The sequence below is a fragment of the Numida meleagris genome, chromosome 3 (genome assembly GCF_002078875.1).
Source record: "Numida meleagris isolate 19003 breed g44 Domestic line chromosome 3, NumMel1.0, whole genome shotgun sequence".
Classification (NCBI taxonomy): Eukaryota; Metazoa; Chordata; class Aves; order Galliformes; family Numididae; genus Numida; species Numida meleagris.
In genome coordinates, this window is record NC_034411.1 from 97,392,756 (window position 1) to 97,399,565 (window position 6,810).

General features: G+C 38.8%; 1 long non-coding RNA gene across 1 annotated transcript in view; it reads right to left on the minus strand.

Annotated features, from left to right (window-relative positions):
• LOC110395495 overlaps positions 1-6,477 on the minus strand; it is an 8,318-nt gene extending 1,841 nt beyond the window's left edge. Inside the window, exons 1-2 of the long non-coding RNA XR_002436423.1 lie at positions 6,433-6,477; positions 792-876 (exon numbers count right to left, since the gene is read on the minus strand). This is a non-coding gene — a long non-coding RNA (uncharacterized LOC110395495). The remainder of the gene's footprint in view (positions 1-791; positions 877-6,432) is intronic.

Below are 6,810 nucleotides of genomic sequence, written 5' to 3' on the forward strand. Positions count from 1 at the left end.
CCTTCCCTTCCCTTCCCTTCCCTTCCCTTCCCTTCCCTTCCCTTTTTTTTTCTTTTCTCTATCTTTCCATTTCCTGTTATTTCCCTTTCTTTTCCCTTCCACTTTCTTGTTTGCTAAACCATATGTGGTCAACATGTTACTATCTGTTCTTTCTCTTCATTATTAATGCAAGAGATTCAAATTGTTTAAAAGTCTCATTTTCCAAGTGACACACTGTGAATACTTGGAAAATGCTAATTATTGAATGATAAAAAGGGGTTGCATAAATTATATGATCTTTTTTTCCCTTGGAAAATCTAGCTTTTGTTCAAATCTTCTTCATTTTCTTTGAAGCTGCAAACCATTAGGCACTGTATTTGGATAGTGCATATAGATATTGTACTTACAACCAAAATATAATGATTAAAACACCACTTACTAAACAAAACTTGAAGCTTTTTTATAAAAATCATTAAGATCACACACATGCATAAGTACTAATTCTCAATGTGGTAGGATAATGAGCAATCTAAGGCACACAGTAAAGTGCAGATAATGAGACTCCTACTTATTCACATTTCATTAGCAGTATAAAGGATCTAAATCAGCTCTGTTGCTGCTCATTCTACAAAGCATTGTCATCACTTTCATTTAAAAAAGATCTTAGTTCGCTATAATTGCTGTATAAAAGCCCTAGATATTGTTTCCAACAGATCAGGTTTACTTTCCTGAACAAAAATGGGTTTGGACATCATAATGAGCTACATATCACCTAGTTAGGTTTATTCACCCCCCACAATGGCTCATCTTACCCTGAAGATAAAGGAACTGCTGTCTGACCTCGTGCTTCAGAGTTCATGGGCAGGGAGCCACTATTGGAGGATGGTTGACCTCCACCTAGGAGTAATAGCAGCTGTTAACATCAGGAAAAATACAGACATTCAGATAGATATCTCCATGTCTCAGCAGTTCTTGGGGAGAGGAAGGTCCCATGAAGTGCAGGGAGTGTGAGGTTCTTCACCTCCCTGGGATGTCACTTTGTGTGCTGTGACACTTGCATTCTGTGGTATGCCTGTGATACCACTTTTGTGCACTGTGATGCACTGTGGGCCTGATACAGAGCTGCTTGTTTAGTGCCTTAAGTCCTTGCAGGGCAGCTCAGTTACTGGGAGCCAGAGGCAGATAGAGGATCTCTTGGTAGCACTCAAAATTCAGGAAAGGTTTAGTCCAGCAAGGATCCATGTCAGGAGGTCTCAGCAGCATGAAATATTACTGTGAGAAAAAAACAACAGTGCCAACTGCTTGGTATGTCCTGGGAATTAATTAGCCAGGGCTCATGAATCTAACCCATGGGCTTTACCAACAGCAGAAAGCAGCATGCTGCATGTAAGTGGGTGATTATTACATCACATCCATTTTTAATTAATGAAGTACACAAGAGGTCAAGCACACAGCCATCAGCAACATTGGGTGTTCAGTTCATGCTGTGTATATTTAACATCCTTGAAGGTCCCTTCCAACTGGACTGTTCTACTGAGTTTTGAGCTGCCAGGAATCAAGTATTGATCAGTGTGACTTCCTAACACAGTATCCCTAGTGTTTTCTGTCAACTTCAGTTAATTCCTTAATGGTTTACAGACACATACTACTATTTGGGACAATTAGGAAAAACTTATTCTCAGAAATAGTGGTGAGGCATTGGCACAGGCTGCCCAGGGAGGTGGTGGAGTCACCATCCATGGAGGTGTTCAAGTGCCGTGAAGATGTAGCACTGAAGGACATGGTCAGTGGGCATGGTAGGGATGGGCGGACAGTTGTACTAGATGATCTTAGTGCTCTCTTCCAAACGTAATGATTCTATGAATTATCTGTTGTGTACGCCTACATCAGCTGATTAGATTGAAAAAAAAAAAAAAACAGACATCCTAGTTTTATGTTTGCAAAGATTAAAGAAAATAACTTGCTCTGTCTCTGAAGTGCATTTTCCTTTTGCCTACGGAAGTCACAGCCATTCTGGTTTTACCATCCTGAAGAAAACAAGTGGAAATAATCTGTAAGTAATTAAATTCCTAGTGTTCTGAGGATGGAATAGTTGCGGTGTGAGATGCTCTAAGCTTCTCAGTACATCACTGAAGGAATGAGTGACCTTTTGGTGAAGGTACAAGCGCAGAAGCCAGGAGCTGCATGAACTGCACAGGTTCTCTTAAGATGCAGAACGGGACAAGTAAGGACTTGAGTGATTGTTAAATTAAGTGTCATAACATCTAATGCAGCAAATATCTGTACCCTTGTACTGGACAATTATACTGGCCCCTGTCCTGACTCTTTTCTACTGTATTACTGGTTTGTCCCGGAATCATCTTCTTGCTAGCTCATGATTGCCTATCTGCACTTTCAGGCACTGTGATACTTACATAAATGTAACCTTATTGTTTCCATCCTTCATCAGACCCATACTTCTCAAGTCTTTTGAGTATAAAAATCTAGAGCAGACTCTTCTGAATGCTGCCAGCCTGACATTTAATAATTTTATATACTTTCCTGGCTAGATGTGCTCTACTTAAAAGCGGGATATCTCTTGCTTATTTTCATTCAGCATGATAGCCAATTAATATTGGTTCATTGGTACTCTTCATCTTGAACCTGCAATTCACGATAGGCATGAATTATTAAGTTTCACTGTATCTATGTGAAAGACATACTTGATGAGTAGCAACTTTACTTTTGCATGAAGGTCATTCAAAGCAGTGAGTGAAGGAGAGAATTGCCCAGCAGATCTTTGGCCACTGAAATTCACTAAATTGATCAATAGAACACTGCACAGAAAAATGAATTCTATGTCACAGTTCTTTTTGGAAAATGTTCATCAGCTGAATAATTGCTTTACGATACAAAAGAAATTTGTAAGAAATTATATGAGAACCACCTTGGTTAGTAATACAGCATTATTTAACCATCACATTATTAAGAAATAGAACATTCTGTGATTTTAATGGCATAATTTGGGAGAGGGAAAAGATTTTTTCTTTACATTACTACTAGTCCATTTTTATTTTATTTTTATTTTATTTTATTTTGACTTGATTCAAAATTCATCCTTGTATCACTGCATCTGAGTAGAGCATGAAAATGTTTGGGTAGTGATCCTTCTGATGCACCTTCCTAGCCTTCATGACACTACCAAGACTGGTTGTATGAGCTGGCAGCTTTAGTCAAAGAGGCTTTGGTAAAATCCTGTTGACTCTTCAAAATGTATTTGTTGTGAATGAAACTAATGGTCAGAGTCCTGCTTATTAAAGGAAACAGACATGTTTCCTTTAATGTATGCCTTTAGAGAAATTAGCCTATAAGAGCATTTAAAAACTCTTTATGAACACACTTTTTGGATATTGAAGAGCTATATCTTAATATTTCTAATTTTTTTTTTTCCAAGGAAGAAAACAGGAGCTCTTCCTCCTATAGTTTGCCATTTAACCCTGTAAACCTGTGTAAAAACAGGTACAAAATGCTGCTGGATCTACATGGGAGGATCTTTTTCTTTCCCTCCTGCTTTGTACCGGTGATAATGGCTTCCCCAGATGTTGTCATTAGTAGATTTGTTCTATATCCCTATCTTCAATGCCAAGTTTCAATCACGAAACAAATGTTTGCATCCAATTAAATAAGGAAAAAGAGGCTTGGTTTTTGCAGTGCTGCTTCCATTGAGCTTATTACATCAATGTTCATCACAGTTTCTGAGCAGTCTCCATTGGGTGCATGCCAGATGAAGTTCTCTTTTTCCAAACTGCAGGCTGGCTGATCAGACTGGTAGGGATATGGTAAGGGAGTCTCAGATGGGAAAATACAGCTGATCACTGCTGTTCCCCCTCCCTGTAAGCTCCTTGCCCTCCCTTTCAGACTCAGATACTCACTCATTTTTGACACTCCAGGATTGCATACTGCCAGTGTGTCTTACACTGTATATGTCATGCTGAGATCAGGTTGACTCATACAATACCAATATGCCTTAACTTCATGCATATCTATGCATGAAAGTGGTTTGAACTGATATAGGAATGGAATGCACTGCAAATTTTACTGATGATCCTGGGTATGGACTAAAAGCATTTTGGTGTGTTTTTCTGAGGCTTACTCTATCCTGGTCCTGCATACTCAACACCTGCAATGCTGCTTCCTGTTCAGTTTTGTCCAAAACCAATCCAGCTTGGGCACTCAAGACAAAGCTGTGATATGTACTACAGTGCAGTAAGTGTAGATGACTGGGAAACTCTCTTCAAAAACACACTTATGATCCAAGCTAAAACGTTACAGCTCAGTGCACTGTCATGGGCAGAAATTTGAAGAGGGAAAATTCTGGTCCAAGGGAAACTAACGGCAAAAAATGATGATGGCTTCAGAAGCCCAAGGATTTTGCTGAGGTTTCTCTTCAGAGGGAAGAAAGGAACAACTCAGGCCCAGGGATGCAAGAAAGAGTAAATGAGAAGACAATGAAATTTCTGAGAGGTAGATGGGTAACATCAGCAAAACCAAGTGAAAAAGTTCCCAGGATAGTTCTGTTCTTAGTCACCAGTTTGGCTTATAAAATAGATCTCAAAAAGAAATGATAACTGGCAAGCTAGGAAGCAGACTCTTTGGGAAGTTAATTTACCTATTCTTTTGTGCTCAGCAAAACCCCAACAAAAAGAGAAGAGCTGATCCCCTGGATTTTGTGTCAAATGCAAATTTGGGATTTAGACAATGAATTTTAGAAATACTGTCTACACATAGGTTACAGTAACGACCAATACTTGGCACTATTTGCATGCTTCTTAGTCCCTTGGGATTTTCAGAGAAATACACTTCTCAAATTATCTTCTCGTGCCTCCCCTGGTTTCCAGGTGTCCCACCAAGCAGGGAAACAGTCTTTGTCATCTGTTTGGGTGGAGAAAGGATGTGTGATGATACCAGCACCATGCCAATTAAATTCATAATCCATCCCTACACTCTAAAAAGGCTACGGTAAAGCAAAGGAAAAGAAGCAACCAGATATTTAAACAAATGTATGTAACAGCTTCATAGCCTTTATAGTCTGTTTAGAAACTTCTTGCCAGACATAACATGTTTAATTTCCATACCAATATCAGCTTTAGATAATATCTCTTCTGCTTGATGCCCTGAGATATTATTAATTGCTGTCTGAATGCTCATCTCTACTCAGCTTCGTGGAGACAAGGCAATGTATCATTCAGAGATTTTCAATCAATTTACATAAATACGAACCAAATGTTATTGCAGAAAACCTCTACAGCAGGCACAGCTGTGGGTTTAAAGTTTGTTTGCTGAGAAGATAGCAGGCAGTTGTCCCTTCTTTTAGTGTGTAAACTCAGTTTGGATCAGAATCTGAAGTAAATTTACATGTTCGTTGTTATTCTGAGTGCTTACATAGTTGGTAATTCATGTTAATTCAATGGTAGACAATGAATTAAAAAACATAATTTCCATCTTTACAATTAGAAGATAGTATCAATACTTCTCTTTTTAGCTTATTCTGGTTTTATTCTAATATTAGCTATTAATCTCTGCTTTTCCTACTATGTTATAATTGCTCTTTTCAAATCCTTACTTGCTTATCAGCTAATTTTTAGGAGTAAGTTATACTAGCAAGGTTAGATTCCAGCAAAGTCTTTACTCTGAGCTGCTTTCAATTCTACTTATGTTTTCTTGGATGGATTGATTATTATGCTTGCATACCTAGCTAAAGCTTCAAAACCTGTTGTTTCTTTCTGAAAGAAATTACAAACAGAAATATCCCAAACAATGAAGAAAATCATTGCTTCGTATTCCATTTCTCCAGCTTCTCTTGATCTTTCTTGCTTATGCTAAACAATGGCTTTTCCACCAAGGAGTAGGGAAATCTTTTTCTAGGTCTGAATATATTCTTTTATTGTCATCTGATGACTCCACTTCTGAAATCTTGAAATACATCTTAGTCTTAAAAGGTACACCAATTAGAGTGCTCTTTCTTTTGTTTGCAATCAGCCTGTGTTTGTTCCCTGAACTTCAAAGAGTTGTTTTTATTGTGTCCTGGCTTCTTCTGGGTCTGGATTTTGATCTTGCTGATAATGGTGTAAGTAGGAGAAACTTGCTTGAAATCACTGTGTCCTGTCAACAATAATATGATCTGACTGGATCTTATTAAAAGAACTATTGTCAACGGTTTACGGGCATTTGGCCCGGTTCCGTGACGAATGGGACGGGGGACCCACAGACCCACGTCCTGGGAAAAGGGAAAAGGGAAAAAAGGGTAAGGAGATGGCCCTGAGAGCAAAGAACAGAGGCAACAATCTGAGGAGAAACTAACTAATTTACTAAATAAGGTATCGGAATGCAAAACAACACACTATAATACAATATAATTACAATTTAAGCTGATAAATCCAATACAGAATGTCCCAAAATCAAGGTAGGCCTTACTCTACTACCGACGATAAGACGGCTGGAGAGCGAGGTGCTGCCAAGACGAGAGACGGCGGAAAAGGGATGAGGTCTCGTGATCTGCAAGTTTTTATACTGCGAGCTTCTATCTTTTCCCTCCGGCTGGAAAATGGTAACAGAGGAGCAAAGTACTGTGGGGAATGTAGTAGTCCTTCTCTTCTGAGAACCAGGTACATTCACTACATGATGTTATGATGTGGAGTACCAATAACCAAAAATCATAAAACCATGACAACTGTATTTGCTCCATGCCTCACACTCCAATTCTCCACTGGTTTTCTGACTGCTCCCAGATCCACTTGAAGAGTGTCCATCTAGCATACAAACTGCCTGTGAGCCTAAAAGCTTAGCTCTAAG